We start from the raw sequence: 18,183 nt of genomic DNA on the forward strand, positions 1-18,183 counted from the left end.
CATGCTCAAGCTGACTTGCCCCAAATGGTAGAGTTAGAAACATACCAGGGGATTCCAATTCAATCCCATCACGGTGGCATGTACCAATGCCATCTCACTAGTCCAAGTGATCAATTTCTGTTCACAATTGATCATAATGATAGGACTAAGAGTCAAAGGGAGCACATAAACAAGACTAGTGTCTGAAAATACTAACCTATAGAATAAAAATGGGAGAAAACGATCCAACATGGGAAGTGAGATACACAGCAGACTCATAGAATGGCGGATGTCCTAAACAGCACTCTGGCCTCAGAATCAGCCCTTAAGGCATTCGGATCCGGCTGAAAAGCCCATGAGAGTATTTCAGGCATGGAAAGCTGAGACACTCTGGCAAAAAAAAAAAATGACCTAAATGAAAGATCTCTGTGGGTGAGTTCCCAGTGGAAAGAACAGGTCATCAAAGAAGGAGGTACCTTTCTCTGAAGGAAGGAGAGAACTTCCGCTTTGACTATGACCTTGTCTAAATATGATCAGAGTCGGTGAACTCAAAAGGCTTCCATAACCTTGGCAGCTCATGACAAGAGCCTAGGGTAATTACTGATGCCATAAACAAGAGTGTCAATTTGTTAAGTCAACCACAGGAGTCACTGGGCACTTACTCCTCATGTAGGATCTCTGTCCTTACTGTGCTGTACATTGTGATTTAATGCTATAACTAGTACTCAAACAGAATTTTTCTCTTTGTGTTTCTATGTGGGTGCAAACTGTTGAAATCTTTACTTAATATATACTAAACTGATCTTCTGTATATAAAGAGAATTGAAAATGTATCTTGATGTGAATAGAAGGGGAGAGAGTGGGAAAGGGGAGGGTTGCGGGTGGGAGGGAAGTTATGGGGGAGAAAGCCATTCTAATTCATAAGCTGTACTTTGGAAATTTATATTCATTAAATAAAAGTTTAAAAAAAAAAAAGAGTTCAAGGGAAAAAAAGAAGAGGGTGTAACAGAAAACCTAACTCCAAGGGGTTGAAGAGAATTCAGAGGACTAGAAGAGGACCAGATTTGAAGTGAAAGAAAGGTGAAAGTCAAGGATAAAATGTATTAAAGAAAGAAAAAAGGAAGGAAGAAACTGGCATTATCACAGAAGTTCCTGGAGAAAGGAAAAAAATGGAAAAAATTATCAGAGAAATAACAAAAGAAAACATCTTCCTAAAGACCAGTCTTCCATAAAGAGGTCACAGGCACTGCACAGAACACAAGAAGGAAGACTCACAAAACTCCAAAACATCAAGAGTAAAGAAAAGAGCCTCAAAGTCCTGAAAAAGAAATCCTAGATCACCTACAGAGGAGAGAGTCACATTGGTGTGCTTAGCTGCAACCTTCGATTTTAGAAAAAGAGGGTCCCAGGCCTCCAACATTCAGAAAGGACGATGCTGAATCTAGAATTCTACACACAGAGAAATTCTAATTGACTGTAAAGTTAAAGCACAGAGTCATACAAGGAAATACTTGAGAATTTCTCTCCCACGGAACTTTGCTTTTAGAGAAATTTTTGAAACATGATGATGCAGTGGGGCAAAAGAAGCTAAAGAATAGACAGCAGAGGTGGAGGACAGAGCCCTGCGGGAACACACATTTCCATTTTGAAGAGCTGGGTTGATGTAATAAATCAAAACATGGCTGTTTATAACATTTGAAATTATGAAATTTACCAATGGAACATCTGAAAATAAAAATAAAATGGGGGGAGGTAGGATCACTCTTAATGAACTAAGTTCTTCAATTCAAAACAGGCAGAGAATAAAGTAAGTGTGTCTTTTTTGGCATTGTATATCTAACTACCGAAAGAAAAAGACAAAAAAAAAAAATCAGAAAAGGTTCTTCGAACTTGGAAGTGGGGTGGGTAGTACTGCAGCAGGGAAAGACTTATTATAACCTTTGCCCTATTTGAATTTTGATCTCCACATCAATGTATTATTTTTATAATAATTTACAATAAAACTCTCCCCCAAAGATTCCTACAGTACAAACACTGTACTTTAGAATCATAGTGAAATCCACCTTCCATTGGGCTTAGGGGTGATTCTCCAAGCAACCACCTGGAAGAGATGTCAACAGCCACAAGAAGGGACACCTGTGTTTTCAGCAGTCTATCTAACACAGAACGGCTTCCCCTAGTGAATGTTCCACGGAATGCTGGGTGTCATTTCATTATCCACTCTCAGCCCCTCCTTTTTTATTCACACCTTTCCTTTCTTTTCTCTGGCCGCATTGCTATGAATTCACAGCTTCTGTGCAATCTAATTATGGAATTTTTTTTTTCTCACAGTGAAAAATCATTAGCACCATTAACTTGAAAAATACATCAAATCTGTATCTTGCTAATAACCAGGTTAACAAATGTGATAGTATTATTAAAAACTGCTTTATTTCACAGGTATGTATACTTAAACCCATGCCGTAACATAGCTACAGTTCCTGTGTAAGGCTAAGTGAGAATCAGACAGATGGGGACAACACTTTAATTCAAGGCTTTAAATCGAATTACTTCTTGACCACAGTCAAATCATTTTCCTTTGTTTATAATAGAGGGTAAAATCTGAGCTTTCACAGATCCCTTGGCTCATACTGTGCTGGTTCCTTTTGGTCATCTTGCTCAAAAAAGTTATTTTTTCATCTCTCAGTAAACTTCAGACCTACGTCTTCATCTCTAAGGTTCTAAACAATCAACAAGTGAGCTTTCCCCAGTACTATTCATGCTAGTTCCTTAAGCTTCCTGGAAACATATGTAAGCATCATGTTAAGATTTTTGCAATGTTTACTTATTGTATTAGTTTCCTATTATTGTTAGCACAAACTACCACAAATCTGATGGCTTAAACATGGCACATTATCTAATTTGTGTAGATCAGAAGTTGGATATGGGTCTCACTCAACTAAAACCAAAGTGTTGGCAGGGTTACATTGCTTTCTGGACACAATGGGAAAACCCATTTTCCTGCCTTTTCTAACTTCTAGAGGCTGCCCACACTTCTTAGTTTATGGCACCTTCCCTCACATAATCATCTCTGGTTCTCTGAGAACTTTTCTAGTCTTTTAAGCCCTCTTGCACCCCTACCTGTATAATTCAGATTGATTTCTCCTGGAAATCCTAAATCTTAATCCTATTTTTCCATGTGAGGCAACATAAGCACAGGTTCTGGGGTTCTGGCATCGACATCTTAGGGGGCCATTATTCTATCTAACACACTTACCCACTATCACCCTTTGATTCCCTGATAGGTGATGCCTATGAATGAGGATAAAAGCATGACCTTGTTTTGAGGACCAATCATTGAATTACTTCAAAGTTTCTTATTGAAATTACATACTGATAACTAGGGCTCTCAGTGAATTAACCTGCAATTCTAAATGGCATAATACAGTCACATCACAAACCTTTTAGTTTACACCAAAATCACTTCATAAAGTTTGTGCATAACTTTGAATATGTGGTTCTCTGTTAAAGTAGAGAAGAAATAAGTCAGGCATATGACAAGGGCTCAATACATTAAAGAGGAGATTGGCATTAGGATGAGAAAGGCTAGGTTTTATACAATTTTTGTTATTTAAAAACGACTGTTTTACTAATTATGAAATGAATGTATGCTCCCTATGGAAAATGTGGGAAACACAGAAAGACTTTTTTTCCAAAAAGAAAGTGGTCTTTTGTTCACTTATACATTCTAATTTATATTCAGATTCAATAGACAACAAATAGTTGCTAGTAACTACCACTGTAAAAGCATCACCATAACATTCTCAGATACCAAATCCTTTCTATAGAGGTTAAAAGTTATCTTCAGTTGATCTCCTCTTCCAAAGTCTATCCCCAAATGTGGACTACCTGAAAACCTAACTTGTGTATTACTTCAACACCCAGAATTGATGTGTTTAGAAAATGTGCCGTTGGTGGGAATTATCAAATGTGAACATATTGAGGAATTGGCAATAGCAACAATAATGAACACACATTGAGTGTTTCTAATGTTCCAGGCATTGACCTACATTTATTAACTCCTGAAATCTTCCTAACCAACCACTGGATGCAGGGCTCAGAACACAATGTTCCAAAGTATGACATCTTCATGTGCTGAGTATTTTGAACTGAAAGAGATTGGGAGGGTCTCAGAAGCCTCTGCCACCCTCATGTCTCCTGGCCCTCCTTCTGACCCAGAACAGTTCAAACACACCAGAATTCCTCTCCTTCTGTGTGATCATGGAAACTAGCACTCCTCTTCCCAAAGCAAGCAATACAGCCTGAAACATTTTTGACCTTCCCCTTTCTTCCTTAAAGATCTTCACGTGACAGCAGTGGCCTGCTCTATACCCAGGCGGAAAGAATCCCATTGAGAGTCTAAGAAGAATCTGAACAGACAGACCTTGCTGGGGTCCCCGCCCCCCAACCGTGGTCTATTACCATTGGGTCATTGGGTAACGTTCTTTTCCCAGTCACATGTTTACAAGTCTGTCCATTCTTCCCCGAATCTGTGTAAAGACAGACAATTTCCCTTGGGTCTTCATTTCTGAAGTCTCCTGTGTCACAGTAAACTTTCATTAAGTAAATGTGCTATGCTTTTTCTCTTGTGAACCCAACTGTTGTTGTAGAATGTTGCATGTGGAAGGGTAAAACATCTTTCTGCTCCTATAGGGATCTGTGCTACTATCACACATATTTACAATGAGGACATCTAGACACAGAGAGGAAGTGCCTTGGGCGGTCACTTGGTTAGGAAGCAGCCATTCCAGAGCTTCAGATCCCCTGCTCTCAACCTCTGCTTTTTTCTCCAGCATCCGTGCAGCTCCAGATCACTTTGCATTTTTTTTCTCCTAACAACAGAGTAGGGGACAGAGAAGATGCTTACTATAGCAATTGCATCTAGATGAATTTGTAAAAAGTTCTTTTCTGGTATTAAAATACCATTGCAGCTAACATTTTATGAGGCCTCATTACAGGCCAGACACCGTGCCAGACACCTTATCTCATTTAATCTACACAACCACTTCACGAGGAACCATTTTACAGCCAAGGGAATTGAAGCTTAGAAAGATTAAGTAAGCCGGCCACGGTCAAACGAGGGGCGGAGCCAGAGTGCCACTCCAGGTCTGTCACATTCCTGAGGCTCTCCTCTCAGCCAATGCTTGTTACTGGGTTCTGTGCTTAGATCAGTTCTGCTCTGCAATTCCAGAGAGATGAGTAAAGATGTAAAAGGGACAGCAACCAATAAAACTGGAACCTGACGAACCAGACTGAGGCACACACACAGGAAGAAAGAATAGAGGCGAGGTCACATCACACACCTGGGTCCTCAGATAAGCTCACAGGAAGAGGTCTACAGGAAGAAAAGCTGGAACTGTCAAGTCATCCCGAGTCACAGTTGAAGCATGGCTGCAGGGGCGAGGTAACTGGGATGCAATGCCTGAGATTCGATGGTCTGGTAAGATAATAAAGCACCCCCAAAAATCCGGCTGAAAAATCTAGAATACCGATCAAATGAGAGCGTCTAGGGAAATGGAGAATGTAGCCTATGAGGGAACAAAGCAAGTAAGAAAACAAACAGGGGGGACAAAAGGGCAGCTTTTAAATAATTTGGAGGACCAGCTACTGTATGTAGATGGAATTAGCTCCAGGGTGACTTGGAGTCAACAAAAATATTTTAAGGAGACTTATGGGGCAATTGGTGGAGCAGAGGGAAGACTCGGTAACAAAGTTGTAGCTGTGTTTCCTTCTCACTTGGTGGGGTGACACATAAGCCCCATGACCACCTGTGAGAAATTACACAGGGAGCAGGCATGCGGTACAGTGGTTGAGACACTGCTTGGCATTCCCACATCCCATGCGATTGCCTAGGTTTGAGTCCTGGCTCTGCATTCAATTCCACTTCCTGCAAATGCACACACCCTGGGAGGTAGCCCATGATGATGCAAGTGGCTGGGCCCCTGTCACCCATGTGAGAGACCCAGATGGAGTTCTGGCTTCTGGCTTCATTCTGATGCAGCCCCAGCTGTTGTGGGCATTTGGGGGAGTGAATGGAAGATCTGTGCCTCCTTCTCTTTTAGATGAGTAAGTAAATAAATAAATATTTTAAAAAATGGCATAGAAAGGACAGGTGATTGTGTGAATTGGGTAGGGAATTAAAAAAAGAGGATCATTTTCTCTCAGCTTGTTTCAAACAATGTTTCCATGAAATGGGCACCAGAAACTGGAGCTTGGAGGTGAGGAAAGGAGGCAGGATATCAGAAATGGAAGTATGTAAGAAAGATAATATGAGAGGGGCCAGCGCCGTGGCTCACTTGGTTAATCCTTTGCCTGCAGTGGTGGCATCCCATATGGGCACTGGGTTCTAGCCCCAGCTGCTCCTCTTCCAGTCCAGCTCTCTGCTGTGGCCCAGGAAGGCAGTGGAGGATGGCCCAAGTGCTTGGGCCCCTGCACCCACATGGGAGACCAGGAGGAAGCACCTGGCTGCTGGCTTCAGATTGGCACAGCGCCGGCCGTAGCGGCCATTTGAGGGGTGAACCAATGGAAGGAAGACCTGTCTCTCTGTCTCTCTCTCTCTTACTGTCTAACTCTGCCTGTCCAATATAAAAAAAGAGATAATATGAGAAGGAAAGATAAAATTGGGGAGTTTCATTTCTATCAGCTCTGGACTACAAGCCCCTGCTGGTTTGAGCAGAGTTTTGGGTGCTGGTATTTAACCAACAAAAGGAGGAGTTCAGTGTTGCTTTCCCTTTTGAAGGAATTGCATCTCTACCTAAAAAATAACCAACATGATTATTAGGTTTCAAATACTCTTAAGTTTCTACTTGTGTTGGGAACTAAAGGTGCATTCTGAAGGATGTCACTAACGAATGGAATATACAGGTCCCCGAACAGCTCCAAGTTGCTGTGAAGAATGGAATCTCAGAAAAGACGCGTAGCCACTGAAGATACGGAAAGGAATAAAACCTTCAGAATCCCTGGGATCTGGCCTTTGGATGGTTGTCAACACTATACCTTTGAGATACAAAGATTGTATCAGGGATTAAGTTTGTGTTCACTTTTAGTCACTAAGACAACAACAAAAAATAAGATAACGCATTTCTTCATTGGAAGGTTAGAATTTGCATTTCATTCCTCGTTTTTATGCTGCATTGAAAGTGAAGCCTCTTGTGTAAATGTGGATGTGTACACACCAAGACCATCTTCTACATTAGGAACATATGTGGCCGTGTTCTGCCTGCTAAGTGACTACACATTTCTAGGATTTGTCTGGTTGGCAGCTCAGTCTCTATGCCTTGGTGAGTACATATTTCCTTTGTTCTAAATGTGCTACATATTTCTGATTATAGCATCGAACTTGGGCTACAAAACAAAACAAAAAACCCTGCAAACGTTTACACCATATGACCCGAGGCTACACTGATGCATATTTTTATTAGCATTTCTCTGGCCTTTTTCTTTTGTGGTTTTGCCATCGCAGCTTGCCACTAAGTAATTAGCTCAGAAGTTTTATTGTAGTCAGTCCTCCTCCTTTGTCTGGGTCAGGGGAAATGAATTATGCCAAGTATGGTTCTAATTCTAAGCAACTTTTGTGTCAGAAAGTCCTTGCTGTGATCTTACTCCATGATAAATGGCAAGCAAGAGGATGGCATTAAAATTGGTGCTCAGATTTGACGGTAACATCAATATTTCTACTCAGTTTATTGGCTGTGAAATAAACAAGTACATAAAGCTGTAATCAAGATTAAATATTATATATGTGTGTGTATACAAATATGCATATATAAAAATTAGTGCTTCAGTGCTTGGCACATGTTAGACACTCAGAGGTTTATTGTTAAAACCAACAAACAACTGGGTTAGGGTCTTTGTTGTATACATTCACAGATCTAATTTCTACCATATAGCTCATCATACTCATGTACTTTTCTCTGTTTATTTATCTATCTTCCCATGCAACTAGATTTGATATCTATATCCTGGACACATAAATCAATGTGATTTGTTGCATTAAAAAATGTAGAATACTTGCCTCTGGAGTTTTAATTTGATCAGTAGTTCTGCTGCCATCAAACTCCATTCACTTCCAAAAGATGGCAACTTTTCTCAATCCTATTTTCTAGGCTTCTGTCTATTGGTGCAATTCAAATATAAGGAAAAGTTTTAAAACACATTGAATATAAATATACTCTTGGAACTCTCATGTATGTGGATGAAGTAAAAATTCAAAGACTGGTTATTCTAGAACTTACATTACAGTTCTGCAATTGATGAAATATACTGCGGTTGACCACATACACTGGGACAACCATTAGATCAAACCACTGAGCTGGAGCACAGAGACTGAATGAGAGACTTCTCCTGTGGTCGGGCTGGGGAGGCCATGGAGACAGAATTCAGAAAATCCACAGACACTGGAAAGTAATTTTAAGGAAATCTAAAGGCTAAGTCAATGATTTTTTTTTTACTTTCATCTAGGTATTGTAAATTACCCTCAAGGAAAAAAATCTCTCTTTGCTTAAGTCCCTTATTAGAGTGTTGGGATACTCAAGTATACCTGGACAATCTTTAATAACCGTGTCCTTTGTTAAGGTCATAATTCTTTCAGCTCTACCCAATACAGAGAATGAAAGTTTCTGAGCATTGTTAGATAAAAATACCAACTCTAATTTCCTGAAACACAGAGAAGAGTCAATCTCATAAAATGTGATAGATTCAGCATGCAGTGGTATGGCAGCAGATGAGAGTTGTATGATTGGGGTATCAACAGATCCTGGTTATGCCAGTAAAATTTCCAATTCTGCTTGTACCATTAGCTAATCCCACTAAATAATCTGTTTAGTGAAAAGATTCATTTATTTGAAAGGCAGCGAGAGAGAGGGAGAGGGAGAGGGAGAGGGAGAGAGAGAGAGAGAGAGAGAGAGAGAAAGAAAATGAATTTTCATCTGCTGGTTAACTGCCCAAATAGTCACAATGGCCAGGCTGGGCCAGACCAAAGTCAGGAGCCAGAAATTCCATCTGGGTCTCCCACATGGATGATAGGAGCCCAGGTCCTTAGGCCATCTTCCACTGGTTTCCCAGGAACATTAGCTGGGAGCTGGATCTGATGTGCAGTAGCTGGGACCCAAACCAGTGCTCCTATGGGATGCTGGCATTCCAGGTGGCAGCTCAATCTGCTGCTCCACAACACTGGCCCCCAGTAAAGACTTCCGGAGAAGTGAATTATGACCCTTCAAAAAGTTTGTGGAAAATGGAGGTAAAAGATAAGCGGTTTGTTTTTGGTCCAAAATAATTGAAATCCATAGTTTATTCATAATAAGCATTCCCCATGAACACTTTAAAGACCTCTCATGTCTTTTCCTAGCAGAAGAGTCTGACCCAAATTCTTGGATCACAGTTCTCTCATTAACTTGAAATAAAGGCTACTGTCTATTTTTGAAAATAATGCTCCATCTTCCACCCTGCCACTCAGACAGACCAGATCCTGCCTAGTCAGTACCATTCACTACTCAGGCCCTGACCCTTGAATAGAACTTGACAGGAAGACTAGAAGCCTTTAAGGACTAACACAACTGTGTCATGAACATCAAAAATATTTTGAAATTGAAAGTGCTCCTAACATTTTCTAAAAAAAACTCCAAATACCTGAATAATTTATACTCAGTGCATCATGCATTATTTAATTGCTGTCACAAAGAAGGAGTTGTGTTTTCAAAATGTAATTTCCAGAGGCTTACAAAGTGTGGCAAGAAGCCAATCACTGAGCCCGTTTCCCAGTAACCAGTGGAAGGTTTAAGATTTCACAGGGAAAAATCTGCTTCCTAAAGGCAATTCTCTCCTTTGCAGAAAGACCAGCCTTGCTTAAGCAGCGTACCCCAGGCATGCTTTGCTGTGTTGAGCCAATGGACCTACTGTGCCCGTGCTCCTGCCCCAGGCAGTGGGCCCACAACTGTGACAAAGCATCAGAGATGTCACAACTTAAGGGATGAGACAAGCAAATCAAAACACAGTTGCAGTGCAAAACAATAAGGACCCTGGTAGGGGACAAAAACTCTAAAATAAGGTGAAAAATCAGTACCTACAGAAAGCAAAAGAGGACGGTCTGATTAGCTGGAAAACTTTATTTCATGGGAAAGGATAAATGTGAGTACTGTCCGAGGGTGTTAAATTAGCTTCAATATAAAATCTTTATAATAATGTCCCTCCACATTACCATCACAGGACTGAGAGGAGACAAGAACCACATACCTTTCTCTGGCCCATGTGGACTTATTTAGTCCATATTATGGACAGGAGAGGAGGGAGTAGAAATGGACTTTTTGGAGCAAACTTCATAGGAAATGATGGTCAAAATTTCCCAATACGTATTCATTTTTCATTTCCTCTTCTCTTAAACCACAGGAAGCTCCTGATGAACTCATTTTTCAAAAACTTGTTTAAAGAAATGAAGATAGTAGGAGGAATATGTGACTGAGAGGATGGCATGAACTTCTACATGTGTCCTAAAAAACAGGTTAGCTTCAGAATTAACTGAGTCAAAGCTTAAGGCAAACGTCAAAGCTGACATATGGAAACTTCTGCTATGCTCAAGTACAAAACCTGAAGGAATAAACTTGCTCTTGGGAGGTCAGCCACAGAATGGCCACAGGGGAGTGATAAAAAGAGAGGCTGGTAGCTCTTTTTCTCTTATTTTATCTCTGAGAGGGGCAGTCTTCGGTTGGAAGGGATTGTAAGACAGGCCCTAATCTAATAAATATTCCCCAGGAGTCCTGACGATTAGGAACGATCACCACAGCCCGGTTGATGACTTAGGAAGTACAGAGTGTGGGAGGTGGGCCCTTGGGTAATAGAGGAAAGACCAGAACCAGAGTGCGGGTAGTGTATTTGGAAGATAATGTCAGAAAGCATGGACAATGAAGTGAGGAGGAGAAATAGAAAGAAGACAATATGGATGGGTTACTGGGCAGGTGACCTCTGTATGGAAGGAAACTTTTAGAGGTGCAAAAATGTCTCAGCAGGATCCCATCCAGGGCACAAAGGTAGGACACTTCCTCCAGCCTTACCAGTCATTGGATGAAAGATCCCACTGGATCATTAACTTTCTCCCATTCCAAACTTTCTTAGCACTTGAGCCAAAAGGAAATCCTCAGGGGGAGGGTTGCAGGTGCTTGTGGTAGGACTCTACAGAGATGCCAGCGATGTGCATGAACAGGAGCCCGGCAGTAACTGCAAAGTGGAGAGGAGGAAACGTGCTGGAAACAGTAAATCCACGTAGCCCTGGCTTTCAGAATGGAAAAGTGGTGTCCTACAGCTGATCCTGGGGCTCTTGACGTTAGTCTGGGGACAGTAGACATACAATTAAAGGGGTGGTGTGGAGTAACTTAAAGAGGGAGCAGAAGTGGTGGGAACCCAACAAGAGACTTGTCAGGTTAGCCTCACATCTTTTTTGATAGGGTCCCTAAACTGGGAGGTGAGAGAAACATGATAGGCCAATGTAACTGATGTGCTCAGGTCTGGGTTCTTTGGATAGCACAAAATTGGCCAGGCCCCATTACCAGATGGCATCAGAAAATGACCTACTCAGCTGCCAGGTTGTACAACTTCAATGAGTACAATTTACCTATCGTTCTTGGTAAACATTGCCCTTGGGAAACCAGTAAGAAATGTAATGCAGCTAGCGCCTCCTGGAGTTGAGCACTACTATGGTTCTATGGCACCCAGGTGCAGTGAGAGCACACGAGAGTCTTCAAAGTCACCCACTCCCTTCAAGAGGCCCGCGAGTCCAGATAAGAAGCCAAGCAAGCTGAGAAGGCTCAAGTTCATGCAGCTCCTTTTGAAAGTGCTTTAAGTGTACAAGGCAATAGGACGCTCATCAGTGCACTAGACACAGCTGAACAAGCTCAACCCTTTCACACACGTAGACACCTATGGACGTTAAACTACAGAGGAATCCCCAAAATCCTAGTCAAAAGGCTCCTACCAAGATTTTTATCAATGACTTGTGTGTCCCCTCCCCTCCTCTCCTCTCCCCTCCTCTCTTCTCTTTCTCCCTCTCTCCTCCCCCACCCCCACGATTGTAAGTAGCTGAAAGGATCCAGGGTTTGGAACTAGGTAAACAAGGGCTCTAATCTTGGCTATATTGTATGACTGGACAATATAAGTCTCTGCTTATTATGAGTAATGATATAGTTCATAATTTTTATGAGACTTAAACCAGAGAGCTACAATTACAAAAGTTTTTACGTTCTAATATATTTAAACCCTATTCCTTATTTTTTTAACTTTTGCAAACTACTAGACAGAAGCCCATGAACAAAGGTTTTTATTATGGGGCCGGAATTGTGGCACAGCAAGTAAAGCTGTTGCTTCCAATGCTGGCATCCCAAATGGGGGCCAGTTTGAGTCCTGGCTGCTCCACTTCTGATCCAGCTCCTTGATAAAGGCCTGGGAAGAGCAATGGAAGATGGCCCAAGTGCTTGGGCTCTTGCCAGCCACATGGGAGACCTGGATGAAGCCCCTGGCTCCTGACTTCAGCCTAGCCTAACCCAGGCAGTTGCAGCCATCTGGAGAAGAATCAAAGGATGGAAGATCTCTCACTGTCTCTCCCTATATCTCTGTAACCCTGACTTTTAAATAAATAATCAGTCTTTAAAAAACTTTATCACTGCTTAAAATTGAAGTTCCCCCTGTGACCTGTAAACTTTCTATGAAGTTGGCAGTATTGAGCAATGATTTAAGACAGATCCAAGTTCAAATCCCAGCTCATTTTTCTTTTCAACTATGTAAGTAAGCTGTAAGCTGGGAATTTCAGTTCTTTCATCCGTAAATGGAATCAATAATACCATATAGCTTAACAGGTTTCATAAGAATCATCAAATAGCACATGTAAAGCATTTTCTCTAGTGTCTATCTCACAGTGAGCTCTCAATTGGTATTCATAACAATAATAATTATGGCACGTAATAGTGATGATAACATTGAAAGCTCAACTATGGGAGCCAGCGCTGTAGCTTGGCGAGCTATGCTGCTGCCTGCAGTACTTGCATCCCATTTTGGAGAATCAGTTCAAGTTCTGGCTGCTCAGCTTCTGACCCAGCTCCCTGCTAAGGTGCCTGGGAAAGTAGTGGAGGATGACTCACGTGCTTGGGCCCTGTGACCCACGTGGGAGACTCGGATAAAACCTCAGGCTCCTGGCTTCAGTCTAGACCAGCCCCAGCTGTTGTAGCCATCTGGGGAGTGAATCAGTGAATAGATTCTCTCTCTCCCCCTTCCACCACACTTCCTTCCTCACTCCCTCTCCCCTTCAAATATATTTGAAAAAAAAAAAAAGCACAACACTTTGGAGCATCAACCTAAAACACCGATGCTAAGACTTTCCTGTCCTTCAGTACTTTCATCATGGCAATATTACAGCATTCCTTTTTTGTGGGATGTTTTTGTGTGATTTTATAGATGTTGATACTTTTTGATAGCTACACCACACATCAAGCTGACTTCTAACTGCCTTGGCTTTTCATGGAGGTAGCAATAACGAATGCTCATAACCTGGCCCAGGGTGCCATTGGCCCCAGACCTATTTGGGAGGCAGTATCCCAGGGAGACCAGGAAAACACAACTTCTTATTGGCAGCATTAACTCAACAAAGTTCCCAGGGGAGCAATAAAAATGCAGTAGCCAGCAGCCTTAATGAGGACACACTTGGAGTACAGTGTAATCTTATAATGTGCACAGTGCCTTCCCCGAATTCATTGGGATTTGATTTAGCAACGTTAGATCTCAGTTTTTCAAGATACTAGCAATATGATTTGTGATAATTGTCCCTTATTTTAGCTGATGACATTGCAAATTACAAGTGCTATTAAGGCATTGTTTATAATTCAGAGATGTTACCACAAGAATCTGCCTTTCAGCTGTTGGCCAACGTAAGTGGAGTTTGCTTTTGTTAATCCAGTGCACGCCAAGTTTTTCCTTAAGACGCTAATCAGGGTATCACATACGTGAGGACACAGGAGGTGTCTTTTTCTGTAGAACACTTGAAAAAGCAGCCTCTACTCTGTCATTAGGACATCTTAAACGAATCCTCTCTTTTGTTCCAAGGAACTCTAACTGCCCACCATAGTTTGTTCTCCAATAAATCTCTAAAGGTTTAGGATAACGCTACTATCATCTAAATTCAAGTGGCCAAGAAAAACAAGCAAACAAACAAAGAAACATGAGGAAGTAAGTTTGTCACTTCAAGAACTCCCATACTGCACTTGTCAGGAGCTATTATCGTTGAAGTCAGCAGCAATAGAATAGTAATCACATTCGAATCATAGACAACACCAAAGGATGGCTGGGAAGGGGTACTAAGAAAAGGGGAAATGTTAGTGTCAATGTTAATAACTGCTACCAGTTGGAAGAACATTTCCCAGCTATTTCAGAAGCACTAAGATCAGCCACAAAAGAGAGCATTATAAGAAATGGGTTGAATATATCCTAATTGGGGACCAATTTGGCAGGGCAATTTTCAGAGTAATTAACTGGCATGCAAAAAAAAAATCTCCTACAGAGTCACTTCAACATAAACACTAAGCACTCAGTACGTGGGTCTCTCACTTGACTTAATGGGCAGAAAAGGGAAAACACTGCATGGAAAAACCTCATCTAATTGAGACTCACACCCAGCAATCTCACTAGTCAGAGTAGGACAAGACCCAGTCTTAAACTGCTAGCCTGCTCTGAGCCACCCAATCAGAGGTGTGGTTTAGACCAAAGCGCCTATGCCCTGGGCAAGTTCCAGGACTTCGTCATGTACCAGTTTCCTCACCTGTTAATAAATGTACCAATAAAAATCATAGTGAAAAATGCTCAATAGATATTGTTAATTTCATTTTGGTCAGTTTTATTGTTATTGTTATTCCAGCTACTAATTTTTTAAAGTTTCATTTACTTATTTGAAAGGCAGAGTAACAGAAACAGAGAGAGAGAGATCAATCTGTCTTCCATCCACTGATTCACTACCCAAACACCTGCAGCAGTCAGGGCTGGGCCAAGCCTATGGCAGGAACCAAGAACTCCACCTGGGACTCTCATATGGGTAGCAAGGACCTGAGTACTTGATTCATCATCTGCAGCCTCTCAGGGTGTACATTAACAGGAAGTTGGATTGGAAGTGGAAGCAGCATCAATCCCACTCACTCTGATATGGGATGTTGGCATCCCAGTGGAAGATTAAATCTACTGTACCACAATGCCCACTCTTGCTACTAAGTTAGCCTTAGGAAAGCCTTTTGGGCTCTAGTAGACTTAATCACTCACTTCTAACCAACATAGCAATAGCTAGCTTCTGAGTCGTGGCAAAAACTCTTGGTTGCACATAGGTATCCATCCTCACATGTGGATTTTCCTCATTAGGCACTCCTTCCTGGAATCCCTGGCAGGACCTTTCTCTCTGCCTCTTCTCTTCTTGGAGAGGCCCCTCGGGGCTCAGAGATTCACTTAAGTCCTCTTCACTCAGTTGACTCTCATCCCTTGGAAGCTCCCATGCAGTCTCTTGGCTTAAAACACTGCCCACATGCTGACAACTACTAGGTTTCCCTCTCTGACAGAGATCTCTCCTCTGACACCCACACATCACTTGGCTCCATTGACCTGAGCCCTCATCTCTGACTCAAAAGTGCAAATCTACATTTTAGACTTCAGCCCCTTTTCCACTCTTCTCAGAACATTCCCCCTTGTCAATGGATGACAACCCCATTCCATCTGATTGTTCAGGCCCCAGACCTCTTTCATATTCCACATTCTTATCTGTCAGCAAATCCTACTGAATCTACCTTTAAAATGTATCCAGAATACAATCACTTATAAACCCTGCATGGCTATGAGTCTTACCTGAGTAACTATTTTTTCTCACCTGGATTACTGCACTAATCTCATAATGCATCTCTCTTCTTCTCTTCTATTTTTAACAGATTAGCCACAATGCTCCTTTGAAAACATTAGTCATGAATCGGGCATCTAGCCCTGCAGTTAAGATGAGCACACCCCACTCTGGAGTGCCAGAGTTTGATTCCCAGCTCTGACTCCTGACTCCAGCTCCCTGACAGTGCAGATACTGGCAGGCCCTTGTTAGCTCAAGTGACTGGATTCTTTCCATTCTTATGCGAGTCCTGGATTGTATTCCCAATTCCTGGTTCCAGCACTGGCCTAGCCTCATCTGTTGTAGGCATTTTGGGGGAGTCAATCAGTAGATGGGAGTCTCCCTCATCTAGTAAATAATTCTAACAACTAAAACAAATTTGATGATTTGATTTCCCTCCTCTCTCACAATCTGCCAAGGGCTCCCGATTTTACTCAAAGTCAAGTCAAAGTCCTAACAACCACCTACAGGGTTGTATGTGATTTGACCCATTGCCTCTCTGACCTACTCCCTCCCTCACCTTGCTCTACCAAACCTGCCCCTTGCTATTCTTTGAACTTCCAGTTATGCTCCTGTACAGGGCCTTTCCACTAGCTGTTCTTTCTGAGCAGTGATCTTCTCCCAGGTCTCTGCATGGCTAACTCCCTCCTGCAGCTTCTTCAAGGTCCTTTTTCAAATATCACCTTACCACTACAGCCTTCCCCGACTACATGTGTAACACTTCCCTTGTACTATCTATCTTGCTGTCCTAGTCTACTTTTTTTAAATCACATTTATCACTTTAAGCAGTCACCATTTTAAAAAAGCAGGCCAATAAATACTATATCCAGGGGCCACTGAAGTCTTTCCCACTTTAGAAGGAAACCCTGCCCTTGGTTTGTCCTCCGACAACCTTGGCCCCATGCAGTCTCTACTAATCCTTTCTCCCTGCCCCTTTCTTCACCAGCTCTTCCATGTTACCCTGTGAAACTCCTATTATAATCCTCGCCCATATTTCCCTTTGCTCCTCACGTGGCTGAAACCTGACTCCCTTCAGTCAAGACAGTTCCCTAGGTGAACGCCATGCTTCCCACAGCTACGTCTCAAACATCATTGGAATCCTTCCATTGCATTAATTTTCATCACCTCAAATGCTTACTTCCCTTGCCATTTCTCAGCCTCCTCAATGACGAGTAGCAACACACTCTCCAACCCACATTTCTGCTGCTATTGACTTCCAGGAAGACATTCATTATAATATCCTGGCCATCCTCTAATCCAGCTTCTCAATCCCAGAGACATTTATTGCCACTTCCCTCTGCTCAACCTTGGACAGGTTCACATGTCCAAGGGCCAGAAGACAGGCCAGGGAAGAAGGATCCATTGGATCTTGTGGCTAGGATATCAATGGTGACCTTTCAGAGAACAGAAGTGGAAACAGAACCCAGACTGCAGGAGGTTAAAGGGTCAGTGTGTGGCAAGAAAGTGGAAGCTAACACCACTCAAGAAACTTCCATCCTTGGCATTCATTTGATCCTGAGCCCACCTCTACTTTTTTGATTCTTAGTCCTTGGGCTACACTGACACTAACCTAGTTTTCTGCTTAGATCTTTGACAGCTCATTCTCTGCTTTATCTTAATGAATGAAACATTCCTTGCACCTCAATTACAAATCAGGCAGTTCGCCAGGCACTGAGGATATCAAAAGCATGGTTCTTTCCCTCAAGTTTTTCACAGAGAAGAGAAACTTTTCAATTCATTAAATCCAAGTAGATTGAACAAAATGAAAACATAGAAGAGGGGATCATTGTCTCCATCAGACCACATGGAGGTCAAGAACTGCTGCCTACAGGAGGTGACACTGCCTTGAGGTTTTTTTTTTTTTAATTTTTTTTTTTTTTAATTTTTGGCCAGGCAGAGTTAGACAGTGAGAGAGAGACACACAGAGAGAGTTATAGACAGAGAGAGAGAGACAGAGAAAGGTCTTCCTTCCGTTGGCTCACTCCCCTAATGGCCACTATGGCTGGCGCTACGCCGATCCAAAGCCAGGAGCAGGGTACTTTCTCCCGGTCTCCCCACGTGGGTGCAGGAACCCAAGGACTTGGGCCATCCTCCACTGCCCTCCCGGGCCACAGCAGAGAGCTGGATGGAAGAGGAGCAACCGGGACTAGTAACTGGCGCCCCAACCGGGACTAGAACCCCGGGGTGCCGGCGCCGCATGTGGAGGATTAGCCAAGTGAGCCATGGCGCAGGCCTGCCTTGAGTTTTGAAGAACGAGAAGCACATCCACAGCTGTGAATGAT

At 42.3% G+C, this 18,183-nt stretch overlaps 1 long non-coding RNA gene across 1 annotated transcript in view; it reads left to right on the forward strand.

Moving 5' to 3' along the window:
• The first annotated feature begins 6,753 nt into the window (after positions 1-6,753).
• The window catches only part of LOC138844606 (uncharacterized), a 37,337-nt gene continuing 25,907 nt past the window's right edge, over positions 6,754-18,183 (forward strand). The window contains exon 1 of the long non-coding RNA XR_011380688.1: positions 6,754-7,298. This is a non-coding gene — a long non-coding RNA (uncharacterized lncRNA). The remainder of the gene's footprint in view (positions 7,299-18,183) is intronic.

The sequence above is a fragment of the Oryctolagus cuniculus genome, chromosome 12 (genome assembly GCF_964237555.1).
Source record: "Oryctolagus cuniculus chromosome 12, mOryCun1.1, whole genome shotgun sequence".
Lineage (NCBI taxonomy): Eukaryota > Metazoa > Chordata > Mammalia > Lagomorpha > Leporidae > Oryctolagus > Oryctolagus cuniculus.